The 15,485-nt window shown below is 37.1% G+C and overlaps 2 long non-coding RNA genes across 3 annotated transcripts in view; both read right to left on the minus strand.

Annotated features, from left to right (window-relative positions):
- The window catches only part of LOC105467202 (uncharacterized), an 82,197-nt gene extending 78,142 nt beyond the window's left edge, over nt 1–4,055 (minus strand). The window contains exons 1-2 of one of the 2 annotated variants that reach the window (XR_011624694.1): nt 3,843–4,055; nt 1,639–1,825 (exon numbers count right to left, since the gene is read on the minus strand). This is a non-coding gene — a long non-coding RNA (uncharacterized lncRNA). The remainder of the gene's footprint in view (nt 1–1,638; nt 1,826–3,842) is intronic. The other variant, XR_011624693.1, reaches the window with a different exon arrangement.
- A 418-nt stretch (nt 4,056–4,473) lies between these two features.
- LOC139363771 (uncharacterized) lies at nt 4,474–7,859 on the minus strand. Its single transcript, XR_011624695.1, has 3 exons — nt 7,383–7,859; nt 5,721–5,839; nt 4,474–4,623 (listed from the first exon to the last, which is right to left on the minus strand). It is a non-coding gene; the product is annotated as an uncharacterized lncRNA (long non-coding RNA).
- Between the last annotated feature and the right edge of the window lie 7,626 nt (nt 7,860–15,485).

Below are 15,485 nucleotides of genomic sequence, written 5' to 3' on the forward strand. Positions count from 1 at the left end.
TATTTCAATAGCTTTGGGTTCATTGATTTTTAATGCTTGTCTATAACTACAGATTTCAAATTTATGACATTTGTGTATTACTTAGGCTACATGCATGTTGTTATTAAGAAAGGAAAATACAGTAATTTCTGTTATAATTTTTATCTCATTTCTAATAACAGTTCATACATTTGATACACTAAATCATGCCCTGTTTTTATTTTGTTATAGTTGAAGCTATTCAATGATGTGTAAGGTTTTCTTCCAACTTGCTAGAGCACATTTAAAAAATGCAATCCAAGAGGGCATGCTATTGAATTTCTCAGCAGAAGTCATTGCTTTGTAACAGGTTTTTTAGGAGATTATTCTTCACGGACCAGGATGTGCCCATCACATAGCAGTACTGCTGTAGATAATAATGTTCTGATAAGACTGTATGTAGATGCCTCTAAAGATCTGTTTTTAGATCTTTTTTATACCAGGAAGGATATAACTTCTCTGTCTAGGTCAACCAAAGCACCAGCTGTTTTGGGAAAATTTATGTCCCTTGTTAGGCATGGAAAGCATTACTATTTATGTTAGAGATTGGTGACATCTGTGTACTTCACGAAAGCTCTGTGAAAGAATCAAGACAAATGCAGGGAATGACTTGTTTTTCTTCTTTAAGTACTGTTATTCTGCTTCCTTTGTTTTACAGGTATAACAAAAAGTAAAAATAATTATCCATCAAGTGATATATTAATGTATTTTCCCTCAAAAGGAGAAGTTTTGTATGTGAGAGTTATGCATAAAAATAATTAAAATGGAAATTTTACTAAAACCCCCAAAGTGAGGATGCCTGGGACCATGGGATAGCTTCATAGTAATAAAGACCCTTCTTTGCAAATGCCTCTTCACAGAGAACAATTGGCATGTGATACTAATGGCTATGAGGGGACCACAGAATCATGAACTTTTTGCCAGATCCTTCATTGGAAGGCTTCGAAAGTAAATTAAGTCACTTCGGTCACTAGCTCTGGGAATTGTTATCCCAGATACGAATAAAAAGCAATACAACCTTTGAAAACTTGCTGTCTCTTGGAGCCTGCTTCCTCATCTTTCTAAATAAGAAGGAATAATAAACTACTTTCTTAAGTTATAATGATATTATAGAAATAAATATTTATAAAGTGCTTTGATGGAGAACAAAGAAAGATGCTATGAAATGCCAGCTACTGGTATTATTTAATCACATGCAGCACCTAGATCAGAAAGATTAAATAATGGTTGGCATAATAACTATTCTGCTTCATCTCAGTAAGTAATTTTTGTGAACTGTTGATTAGTATGTTCTTAATTCATATGAATTTAGCTATTACAGTCCGCTCTTGAACAATGGTGGATGGGGGGAGGGTTGGGGTGCTAACTCCCACACGGTTGAAAATCTATGTATAAATTTTGACTTCCCTAAAACTTAACTACTAATAGCCTACCGATGACTAGAAGTTTTACCAGTAACAGAAACAGTCAATTAACACATATTTTTTATGTTACATGTATTATATGCTGTATTCTTAGAATAAAATAAACTAGAGAAAAGAAAATCATAAGGAAGATAAAAATACATTTCCAGTACTGTACTGCTTTTATTGATCCCATAAGTTTATGTCATCTGCTTACAAGTTGACTCCTTTGTCTGAAATGGTGGGCAACTGCAGCTGCAGACCTCAATCTATGATACATATCAAGCGATTCAACCTTTTCTTGTAATGTCATGACTTTTCTCTGCTTCTTGGGACCACTTCCAGCATCACTAGTAGCACTTTGTATGGGTTCAATGGTGTAATTCAATGTTTACAGTATTGCACTAAACAGGATGAAAAATACATGAGAACCACAAGAGATCACTTTTTACTGTGACAGCAATTTACTGGAGAGACAAACTGCTCATTTGGAGATATCAGCATCACACTGCGCTTTAAGCGGATCCTCATGGCACATGAGCTCACCGTAATAGCAACTGAAGGTGGCTACAAAATTATTACAGTAGTATATATAGTATGTACCATAGTTAATCTTATACAGTTATGATTGAATACTGCAGCTTTACATTTGTTTATATTTCTCACTATAACAAATGGTGCCATGTATGGTCTGTAAATGTTTCTGTGCATTAGTTTTGAAAATTTTTAACTTTTTGTAATACATTTGTGTATATTTTATGGTAGCAAATGATAAAATAGGCTACTAGCTACGTATATTTTATGTATTCATGACATACCTAACTTTTTCTTATTTTTTTTGATACTTTTTACTACATGGTTCATCTGCAAGTTTTTTCAAATTGTCACAAATCTCCAAAAATTTTTCCAATATATTTATTTTAAAAATTCTTGCATAAATGGACCCATGCAGTTGAAACCCCTGTTGTTCAAGGGTCAACTGTAATGGTTTCATTTGCTTGGATAGAAAACAAAGCTCCTTACAAAGCTACATAAAGTCATGACTTGAAGGATTGCTACAAATCTTTTTGAGTTCTGTTTCCCAAAGAGATTCTTGGTTCAAATTAATGGTATGTTTGTATCTTTATGCCACTACAACTATTTTAAGCAGAAAGTAGGTTTAATGCTAAACCTATTTTTATTTCTTGTATTTCAGAATTTAGTTTATACATTAAATTTAAAGCATTTGAACTGGCTAAAATGAAGATATATCATTATTATTTCTAAGTCCATCCATTCAGTCTTCCTAGTGGGTTAATGATATAAATGTAATCTAGTAGCGTGAATAAGATTGGACAATCCCCACAAAGAATATTGAGCAAAAAGCTCATGATGCCTGATCACTAAAATTCCAGAGACTGTTAGACTATTAAATTTAAAAATTTTCAATAAGTATTAAAAATAAAGATAAAATGATTTATTAATAAAGTATTATTTATTTTAAAATTATTTACTTAATTGATTTATTTTAAAAACTATGGAAGTAATAAGTATTTATTTTATCATACACAAACATTGCAGGAGCATGCGGAATAGGAAGCATACATTCCCTATCCTACATAGTAAATATACTTGAACATGAATGTTGGTACTTGGTATGTATAATTCTGTAGGAAACAGCTTGAGGCAGAGATACTGGGCTGTTCCTAATATTTTTCCCCCTTTTCTACTGTTTTAGAACTTTTAGTGGGGCATATAGTTGCCCAGAATAAAGACTTCATTTCCCAGCCTGCTTTGTATCTTTTTATGGCCACATAACTAAGTTATGGACAGTGAAGTGCTAACGTAAGTATTTTGTACCAATTTCAAGAAACATTTTTTTTTTCAAAGACAAATAACATGTGTTCTCTGCTCCCCTTTTCTTCATTTCTTCCTCTGTCCTGCTGCCTGAAATGTGAGTAGTTCCTTGGACCATAAGCATGAGAGTTGTATCTTACGAAAGAGCTGATAATGACCTAGATCTCTCAGGACATCAAGGGCCAGAACCACCAGGGCAGTCTTGGCTTTCTTACTTCCAGACCAATAGATGAGAAAGACAAAGTTCTGTATTGTTTAAATCACACATTCTACTTTTTCCACATTTGCAACCCATGCTAATCTTCACTAAGAGAGAGTTCTGAAGATTTTGGATATATGCAAATGTAATTTAAATTTTTGACATGTGCTTCTAAATATTCCTTACAAAAATTATTTTACTTCATACTTTACTAAGAGGTCTATGCAAATGTTTTCCCCTCATAAGCTATTATGAGGATTTAAAATATTGTCTGAATAGGTTATTAATATACACTCTTTTTTGGTTTCTGCCCCTTTCATTTTATTTTCTTATCTTGCCCTACATTTTTATTGTTCTCTCTCTAGATTCTCTAATTTTGTTTCTACCTCTGTTGTGACTTTTTTGTCTCTAGCTTCTTTCTTAGTTTTCTCTTTCCTCCAAAGGGCAGATTGGAGTATTATTTTTTCTCTTCCTGAGGATATGCCACCTTGGATCTACTCCCTGGGGCTGGTTCCAGGGGTCTTAAAATCTGAAAAGGGTTTAAGCACTCTCAGTAATTGTATTCTTGATGAACTGTGAACCACCACTATTGTGACATTTATGTATATCCTCCCAATTTCCAAAATTTAGATTGCTTATGAAAAATACATACACACAAAATGATAAAAAAAAAAAGCATCTAGAGCTTGTTACTAGCAATTTGTACAAAGCAGGCCTTTGTGAAACTTAGGAAATCATTCTATTTTTAAAAGAGAGTATTATATGCAACTATTTTCTTTATTAATAATTGTGAGTCTTCCATTGTTTGTTATAGTGAAGGAGACTTTTTTTTTTTCTTTCTGTTCCTTCCAGAGCAGGGCTAACTCTTAGGCAGTGTGCCAGAGTCAGCCTAAGGAGACTTTTGACTGCTTTCTTTACCCTGGTTTTCCTAGCAGTAATTCTCCATGTGACATTGTTAGTGTCTAACTCTCTCCAACAATCCCAAGTTGTCATACCCACAGCCTTATCTTAAAGAACAGTCCATACACATTTTCTTATCCACAGGTCACCTTCATTTGTCTGCTTAAACTTGACGTGCTGGCCACAGCTGGTTTCTCCAAGGTTTACATCTGATCCTAAGGCAGCCATCTGGACTTGCCATGGTTACTGAGGCAACAGGTTCAAGGGCTTGATAAAAGGAGTCATGTAATGATTACTCAATTGCATTTTAAAAGTCTGAATGGCACACACTCATAGACACACATAAACACACACACACATTCAAGGGGCTGGGTAAAGGGAACTCCCAGAAGGAAAGGAATAAGGATGCCTCATGTGATAGCAAGAAGGAGACTGGAGAGAGAATACTAACCATGGCAGGGGAAGTAGACACAGTGTAGGGGAAACAGACACGAGATAAGCTGCCACAGGTGTGATTTAGTGGAAGTACTAAGCAGAGGATGAGAATGGATGGATAAGACATCAGAACTTCTGTGATCTTAAAAAAATTTTCAGTTTTTCAAGAGTCCAGCTATGTACCTTTTGAAAATGTTTTCTGTCTCATCTTCTTTCTCTTGTCCTTATAATAAATCCTACCTAGTCAGGTAAATTGGCATATCTTTCTCATCATAATTGGAAAGAGCCTATTTTTAATGTCCCTGTTTGTATCTGATTAAGCTTGTTACAGAATATATTTCCAGTTTTTTTTCTGTTGGACTAGTTTTTTTCTCTTGCTTCACTAGGAAACAGTTTTATATTCCTCAGATTCGAGGTAATGATTCTGTCTCCTCAGTTCTGTGGTCTTCCTAAAGGACTGTGCTAGGAGAAGAACAAGCAAAAATTGGACACCAAATTGTTTTAAGGCTTGGTAGTTACTTGTTTATTGTTTAGTGTGTCACTGGTCTTTATTTAGTTGTTCTAGACATTCTGCCTACTCTCACCTACACAATTTTTATTTTTCTCTTTATGGATTGTTCTCATTGGCTTATAAACATTATTAATCACATCTGAATAAAATTCTTTTCTTGATTTCACTTTCCCCGTTACTGCCACATCATTTCTTTGCTTTTCTTGGCAAATTGAAAGCATTGCCTATTTTTATTATTTCCAGTTCTCCTTCCATTCTCCCTTAATCTCATTACAATCCAGGTTTTCTTGTTTCCATCACTCCACTAAAACTGCTCTCAATAAAGGTATCAGTAACTTCCACATTGCTAAATCCTGTGGTTAATTTTCAGTCTGTACTTTATTTGACTTAGCAGTATCACATGATGCAGTTAATTCACCTGGCTTCTGCAAACACTTGATTTCCCTCCTTCATTTCCTGCTTACTCAAATTTTCTGCTTTCTCCCCTTCTTTGCAATCTTTTAATCATGGGAAAGTTCTGTTCTTAGTTCTTTTTTTCTGCCAAAGAGAGAATAGAGTTGTTGTGTTGTGAAAATGCCATGTCAACAATTCAGTTCCCATTAGATTATTCTTTTAATCCAAACAGTGCAGAAGAATGGAAAGTGAGCTCCCCGCCCTGGGCCCTTGGTCCCACTCTTTGTAGTCTTAAAGTGTGGATGTTCAGCAGAAATTTACCATAAATTGATGGATAGTAGCCAATACTTGCTGTGCTCTCACAGTCATTTGTGGATACGCACAGAGCAGCAACATATTTGAGTTGCTCGATGTGCTTGTTTGCAGCTGGGCTTGCTCTACCTTCTTGTTCCAGCTCTTATACTGGAAACAAGAGTCCTTTTCAGGGTCTATTTAGTGCCACGTTTTCCTCATTTTTGTGTTTTGGAGGTGACTTTACTGTTTAAAGCGGTCCCAAGCATAGTGGTAGAGTGCAGCCTAGTGATCCTAGTCATAGGAAGTCTCTGATGTGCCTCGTGGAGAAAATAAATGCGTTAAACTTAGTTTAGGCATGAGTTCCACTCCTATTGGCCATGAGTTCAGTGTTAATGACTCAACAATGTATATTCAATAAGGCGCTTTAAACAGAAACCCATGTAAAAGAAGGCTGTATATTGACCAGTCAGTTGATAAAATGGTGGTGACCTGACACTAGCAGAAATCTAGCCCTAGGGGCGATTTATTCAGTATTTCTGCTAGGAGCAATGATTTAATATTTGCCAATTCAATGTTTCTGGAGACTTTACAGATCATAAGTACTGAGAATGAGAATCAATTGTATTTGCAAATTCGATAGTAACAAATTGACTTCTAAGATGTCTGTAATAATTTATACTCTAATCAACAGTCTATGAATGGCTATTTGCTTATTCCTTCACTAACAGTGTGTATTAGAAAATGTTAAGTCTGTCAGATAGGTTAAAAAGGTGTATTACTCTTATTTTAATTTATATATCTTTATGTATATTTATACATATGCATGCGTCTGCACATGTGTGTGTGTGTGTGTGTGTGTGTGTGTGTGACAGAGAGAGAGAGAAAGGTTTGCTTGTATCTTTTCTCCATGTTAAAAATTGGGTCCTTGGTGTTTTTTCTCATAGATTTATGAAAGCACTTTATATATTGAAGAAATTTATCCTTTACTGTATTGGTTGAAGATTTTTTTCTCAATTTGTCATTTGTCTTTCAACTTTAAGTTTTTTTTGACCATTAAAAACTCTTTATAACACTATATAAAAAGTTTTGAGATACAGCTGGAGATTATAGTGGACAGGAGGCAGGACTAGATTGCAGCCACTTGAACAGACAAAACAGTGTGTGAAGGCTCACATCAGGAACTTTTGCCCCAGAACGACTGCAGGAATACATTAGGAAAGCCAAGAGAACCCGCAGAGCCTCTGAAGGAAGCAGACTGCTCCTGCAGGACCCAGGAAACACCCCAAATACTGTGAGTGCTCAAACTGTGGAAGTGGGAAAGGGAGATCATCTGCCCCCAAACACACTCCCCCACTGGGGAACCCTGAGGGTCTAGATTACAGAAGATTCTTACCTTACCTGGAGCTGAGTCAATTTAGAGAACTGAGAGAAATACAGGAGTACAGGAAGCAGTGGGAAAATCCCTGTGGGCTTGCTGGGTCCCCTAGAAGGCCCTTTCTGCCTCACCTCACAAGGGTCCTTGAGGAGGGCTGCCACAGGCACTGGGAAAAGGCCACAGGGAGAAGGAAACCTCCAGCTGAACTTTGTAACAATTTGAACCAATCAAGAAGTCTCCTGGCCAGAACTCTGGGAAGGGCGTGAATCTGGTGTGCAGACTTCACAGGCAGGGGAAGAAGGAACACCCTACTTACTTTTGCAGGTGGGAGGTGGGTAGCTTGGGGCAAGTTCCTGCTTGCCACTACCTGGAAACAGACTTGGTGCTGTTGTAGGGGGTGGGCATGGTGGGAGTGAGACTGGCCCTTTGGGTTACTTGGGAGCTGGGCTGGGTGAGGCCTGTGAGTGCCAGCTTTTCCCCACTTCCCTGACAACCTGCATGACACTGCAGAGGCAGTCATAATGCTCCTAAGAACATAGCTCTATTGACCTGGGAACCACACCTCCATCCTCCACAGCAATTGCAGCAAGACCCACCCAAGTAGAGTCGGAACTCAGACACGCCTAGTCCTGTCCCCACCTAACGGTCCTTCCTTCACCACCCTGGTAATTGAAGACAAAGGGCATATACTCTTGGGAGTTCTAGGGCCCCGCCCACTGCCTCTTCCTCCCATACTATCGCAGCTGATGCTCTCTTGAAAATGCCACCTCCTGGTAGGAGGCCAACCAGCACAGAAATAGTCCACTAATCAAAGCTAAGGACCCTCACAGAGTTCATTATATCCCCCTGCCACCTCCACTGGAGCAAGTGCCAGTATCCATGGCTGAGAGACCCATGGATGTTTCACATCACAGGACTCTGTGTGGACAACCCCCAGTACCAGCCCAGAGCCTAGTAGCCTTGCTGGGTGGCTAGATCCAGAAGAGAGATAACAATCTCTACAGCTTGGCTCTCAGGAAGCCACATCTCTAGGAAAAGGGTGAGAGTACTACATCAAGGAAACACCCTATGGGACAAAAGGAACCTTGAGCCCTAGACCTTCCCCCTGACAAAGCCTACCCAAATGAGAAGGAGCCAGAAAACCAGCTCTGGTAATATGACAAAACAAGGTTTTTTACACTCCCCAAAAATCACACTAGCTCACCAGCAATGGATCCAAACCAAGAAGAAATCCCTGATCTACCTGAAAAAAAAATTCAGAAGGTTAGTTATTAAGCAAATCAGGAAGGCACCAGAGAAAGGGGAAGCCCAATGTAAGGAAATCCAAAAAATGATACAAGAAGTGAAGGGAGAAACAGTCAATGAAGTAGATAGCATAAATAAAAAACAATCAAAACTTCAGGAAACAATGGACGCACTTACAGAAATGCAAAATGCTCTGGAAAGTCTCAGCAATAGAAATGAATAAGCAGAAGAAAAAACTTCAGAGCTCGAAGACAAGGTTTTCAAAGTAACCCAATTCAACAAAGACAAAGGAAAAAGAATAAGAAAATATGAACAAAGCCTCCAAGAAATCTGGGAATATTTTAAATGACCAAACCTAAGAATAATCAGCATTCCTGAGAAAGATGAGAAATGTAAAAGTTTGGAAAATACTTTAGGGGAATAATTGAGGAAAATTTCCCTGGTCTAGCTAGAGAACTAGACATCCAAATACAAGAAGCTCAAAGAATACCTGGGAAATTCATCACAAAAAGATAATCACCTAGGCACATTGTCATCAGGTTATCTAAAGGTAAGATGAAAAAAAGAATCTTAAGAGCTATCAGGCAAAAACACCCAATAACCTGTAAAGAAAAACCTATCAGTTTAACAGCAGACTTCTTAGCAGAAACCCTACTAGCTAGAAGGAATTGGGGCCCTATCTTCAGCCTCCTCAAAGAAAACAATTCTCAGTCAAGAATTTTGTACCAAGCGAAACTAAGCTTCATAAATGAAGGAAAGATATAGTCTTTCTCAGACAAACAAATGCTGAGAGAATTTGCCACTACCAAACCAGCGCTACAAGAACTCCTAAAAGGAACTCTAAATCTTGAAACAAATCCTGGAAACACACCAAAGCAGATCTTCTTTAAAGCATAAATCTCATAGGACCTATAAAACAAAAATACAATTAATAAAACCCAAAAAAACAGGAAACCAAGGTATACGGGCAACAAATAGCATGATGAATGGAATGGCACTTCACATCTCAATACCAATGTTGAATGTAAATGGCCTAAATGCTCCACTTAAAAGACACAGATTGCAGAATGGAAAAGAATTCACCAACCAACCATTTTGCTGCCTTCAAGAGACACATCTAACACATAAGGACTCACATAAACTTAAGATAAAGGGATGGAAAAAGACATTCCATGCAAATGGACACCAAAAATGAGCAGGAGCTATTCTTTTATCAGACAAAACAAAGTTTAAAGCAACAACTGTTAAAAAAGACAAAGAGAGGGTCATTATATAATGATAAAAGGCCTTGTCCAATAGGAAAACATCACAATCTTTAATATACACCTAACACTGGAGCTCCCAAATGTATAAAATAATTAATAATAGACCTAAAAATGAGATAGACAGCAACACAATAATAGTGGGAGACTTCAATACTCCACTGACACCACTAGACAGGTCATCAAGACACAAAGTCAACAAAGAAGCAGTGGATTTAAACTATACCCTGGAATAAATGGACTTAACAGATATTTACAGAACATTCTAACAAACAACTGCAGAATATACATTCTATTCAACAGCACATGGAACTTTCTCCAAGGTAGATCATATGATAGGCCACAAACAAGCCTCAATAAATTTGAGAAAATTAAAATTATATCAAGCACACTGTCAGACCACAGTGGAATAAAACTGAGAATCAGCTACAAATGGAACCTCCAAAACCATGCAAATACATGGAAATTAATAACCTACTTCTGATCATTGGGTCAAAAACAAAATCAGGAGGGAAATTAAAAAATTCTTTGAACTGAATGACAGTGGCGACACAACCTATCAAAACCTCTGGGATACAGCAAAGGTGGTACTATGAGGAAAGTTTATAGCCCTAAACACCTTCATCAAAATGTCTGAAGGAGTACAGACAATCTAAAGTCATACCTCAAAGAACTAAAGAAACAAGAACAAACCCAAACCCAGCAGAATAAAGGAAATAACTAAGATCACAGCAGAACTAAATGAAATTGAAACAAACAAACAAAAATACAAAAGATAAGTAAAACAAAAAGCTGGTTCTTTGAAAAGATAAATAAAATTGATAGATCATTAGCAAGATTAACCAAGAAAAGAAGAGAGAAAATTCAAATAAGCTCAATTAGAAATGAAATGAGAGATATTAGAACTGACACCACAGAAACACAAAACGTCATTCAACCTTTATGTGCATAAACTAGAAAACCTAGAGGAGATGGATAAATTCCTGGAAAGATACAACTGTCCTAACTTAAATCAGGAAGAATCAGATACTCTGAACAGACCAATAACAAGCAATGAGATTAAACGGTAATAAAAAAAAATTACCGGCCGGGCGCGGTGGCTCAAGCCTGTAATCCCAGCACTTTGGGAGGCCGAGATGGGCGGATCACGAGGTCAGGAGATCGAGACCATGCTGGCTAACACGGTGAAACCCCATCTCTACTAAAAAAAAAAAATACAAAAAATTAGCCGGGCGAGGTGGTGGGCGCCTGTGGTCCCAGCTACTCGGGAGGCTGAGGCGGGAGAATGGCGTGAACCCAGGAGGCGGAGCTTGCAGTGAGCTGAGATCGGGCCACTGCACTCCAGCCTGGGCGACAGAGCGAGACTCCGTCTCAAAAAAAAAAAAAAAAAAAAAAAATTACCAACATAAAAAGGTCCAGATCCAGATGGATTAACAGCAGAATTCTACCAGACATTCAAAGAAGAATTGGTACCAATCCTATTGACACTATGCCACAAGATAAAGAAAGAGGGAACCCTACCTAAATCATTCTATGAAGCTAGTATAACGCTAATACCAAAATCAGGAAAAAACATAACCGAAAAATAAAACTACAGACCAATTTCCCTGATGAACATAGATGCTAAAATCCTTAACAAAATACTAGCTAACCAAATCCAATAACATATCAAAAAGATAATCCACCATGATCAAGTGGGTTTCACACCAGGGATGCAGGGATGGTTTAACATACACAAATCAATAAATGTGATACACCACATAAACTGAATCAACAACAAAAATCACAGGACCATTTCAATAGAAGCAGAAAAAGCATTCGACAAAATCCATCATCCCTTTTTGAGTAAAATTCTCAGCAAAATCTGCATACAAGGGACATACCTCAAAGTAATAAAAGCCATCTATGACAAACCCACAGCCAACATAATACTGAATGGGGAAAAGTTGAAAGAATTTCCTCTGAGAACTGGAACAAGACAAGGATGTTCACTCTCACCACTCTTCTTCAACACAGTACTGGAAGTTCTAGCCAGAGCAGTCAGGAAAGAGAAACAAATAAAGGGCATCCAAATCAGTAAAGAGGAAGTCAAACTGTTGCTGTTTGCTGATAATATGATTGTTTACCTAGAAAACCCTAAAGACTCCTCCAGAAAGCTCCTAGAACCGATAAAAAAATTCATCAAAGTTTCTGGATACAGAATTAATGTACATAAATCAGTAGCTCTTCTATACACCAACAGCAACCAAACTGAGAATCAAATCAAGACCTCAACCCCTTTTATAGTTGTTGCATAAAGCAAAACAAAACAAAAACTTAGAAATATACCTAACCAACGAGGTGAAAGACCTCTATAAGGAAAGCTACAAAACACTGCTGAATGAAATCATAGACAACACAAACATATGAAAACATGTCCTATGCTCATGGATAGGTAGAATCAATACTGTGAAAATGACCATAATGCCAAAAGCAATCTACAAATTCAATGCAATTTCCATCAAAATATCACCATCATTCTTCACAGAATTAGAAAAAACAACCTTAAAATTCATATGGAACTAAAAAAGAGTCCTCATAGCTAAAGCAAATCTGGACTAGATAAAACAGAACTGGAGGCATCACATTACCTGATTTCAGACTATACTCTAAGGCCATAGTCATCAAAACAGCATGGTCCTGGCATAAAAATAGGCACATAGACCAATGGAACAGAATAGAGAACTCAGAAATAAACCCAAATACTTACAGCCAACTGATCTTTGACAAAGCAAACAAAAACACAAAGTGGGGAAAAAGACACTCTATTCAACAAATGGGGGTGGGATAATTGGCAAGCCACATGTAGGAGAATGAAATTGGATTCTCATCTCTCACCTTATACAAATATCAACTCAAGATAGATCAAGGACTTATATCTAAGACATGAAACTATAAAAATTCTAGAAGATAACATTGGAAAAACCCATGCAGACACTGGCTTAGGCAAGGATTTCATGACCAGGAACCCATAGCAAATGCAATAAAAACAAAGATAAATAGCTGGGACTTAATTAAACTAAAGAGCTTTTGCACAGCAAAAGGAACAGTCAGCTGAGTAAACAGACAACCCACAGAGTGGGAGAAAATCTTTACAATCTATACATCTGACAAATGACTAATATCCAGAATCTATGATGAACTCAAACAAATATTAGCAAGAAAAAAACAATCCCATCAAAAAATGGGCTAAGAACATGAATAAACAATTATCAAAAGAAGATATAAAAATGGCCAACAAACATACGAAAAAACGCTCAACATCACTAATGATTATGGGAATGTAAATCAAAACCACAATGAGATACCACCTTACTACTCCAAGAATGGCCATAATAAAAAAATTAAAAAAATAGATGTTTGCATGGATGTGGTGAACACGGAACACTTCTACACTGCTGGTGGGAATGTAAAATAGTACAATCACTATGGAAAACAATGTAGAGATTCCTTAAAGAAGTAAAAATATATACATTTGATCCAGCAATCCCACTACTGGATATCTACCCAGAGGAAAAGAAGTCATTATATGAAAAAGAGATTTGCACATGCATGTTTATAGCAGCACAATTTGCAATTACAAAAACATGGAACCAACCCAAATGCCCACTAATCAATGAGTGTATACAGAAACTGTGACACACACACATATATATATGTCACACATATATGGGTATATACCTATATATTTTTTGGATATATACCCATATATGTGTGACATATATATGTCACAGTTTATACATATATACACACAACGGAATACTACCTAGCCATGAAAAGAAATGAATTAATGGCATTCGCAGCGACCTGGATGAGACTGGAGACTATTATTTTAAGTGAAGTAACTAAGGAATGGAAAAACAAACATCATATGTTCTCACTCATATGTGGGAGCTAAGCTATGAGAATGCAAAGGCATAAGAAAGATACAATGGACTTTGGGGACTCAGGGGGAAAGAGAGGGAAGGAGGTGAGGAATAAAAAACCACAAATTGGGTGCAGTTTATACTGCTCAGGTGATGGTTGTACCAAAATCTCACAAATCACCACTAAAGAACTTACTCATGTAAGTAAACACAACCTGTTCCCCAATAACCAATGGAAAAAAACAATTAATAAAAAAGTTTTTATAGAGTAGAATTTATCAGTCTTTTCCTTTCTGGTTTTGAGCTTTGATTAGAAAAACCTTCTCTCTATGTGAAAATAATTTTTAAATTTATTTTACTTTTTTAGATATTTTAATTATTTATTTATTTATTTATTTTTGAGACGGAGTCTGGCTGTGTCTCCCAGGCTGGAGTGCAGTGGCGTGATCTCGGCTCACTGCAAGCTCCGCCTCCCGGGTTCACGCCATTCTCCCGCCTCAGCCTCCCAAGTAGCTGGGACTACAGGCGCCCGCCACCACGCCCTGCTAGTTTTTTGTATTTTTAGTAGAGACGGGGTTTCACCATGTTAGCCAGGATAGTCTCGATCTCCTGACCTCGTGATCCACCCGCCTTGGCCTCCCAAAGTGCTGGGATTACAGGCTTGAGCCACTGTGCCCAGCCTTTATTTCATGTATATACATAGGTGTGTATATTTCTGGGGTACATGAGATGTTTTGATACAGGAATACAATGCATAATAACATCAAGATAAATAAGATATCCATCACCTGAAACAATTATGCTTTCTTTGGTTACAAAGAATCCAGTTATAATCTTTTAGTTATTTAAAAATGTACACTAAATTATCGTTGACTGTAAGCACTCTGTTGCAGTATCAAATACTAGATCTTATTCTATCTAACTATATTTTTGTACCCATTAACCATCCCCACTCCTCCCCCACCACCATTCCCAGCCTCTGGTAACCATCATTCTATTTTCTATCTGTAAGTTCAGATGTTTGAATTTTTAGTTCCTACAAATTAGTGAGATCATATAACATTTCTCTTTCTGTGCTTGGTTTATTTCACTTAACATAATGACCTGTAGTTCCATCCATGGTGTTGTAAATGACAGGATGTCATTCTTTTTATGACTGAATAGTACTTCATGGCATATATGTACTACATTTCCCTATCCATTCATCTGTTTATGGACAAATAGGTTGTTTCTAAATCTTGACTATTGTGAATAGTGTGGCAATAAACAAGGGAGTGAAGATATCTCTTTGATACACCGATTTCCTTTCTTTTGGGTATATACCTAGCCGTGAAATACCATATGGTAGTTCCATTTTTAGTTTTTTGAGGACCCTCCAATCTGTTCTCCACAGTGGTTGTACCAATTTACATTCCTACCAACAGTGTGTATGGGGGTTCCCTTTTCTCCACATCTTCACCAGCATTTGTTATCACCTATCTTTTGGATAAAAGTCATTTTAATTTGGGTGAAATGATCTCATGGTAGTTTTGATTTACATTTTCCTGACAATCAGTGTTGTTGAGTACCTTTCCATATGCGTGTTTGCCATTTATATGTCTTCTTCTGAGAAATGGCTATTCAGATATTTGCCTATTTTAAAGTCAGATTATTAGATTTCTTCCTATAGAGTTGAGCTCTTTATATATTCTGATCATTAATCCCTTGTC

This window comes from Macaca nemestrina, chromosome 6 (assembly GCF_043159975.1).
Source record: "Macaca nemestrina isolate mMacNem1 chromosome 6, mMacNem.hap1, whole genome shotgun sequence".
Lineage (NCBI taxonomy): Eukaryota > Metazoa > Chordata > Mammalia > Primates > Cercopithecidae > Macaca > Macaca nemestrina.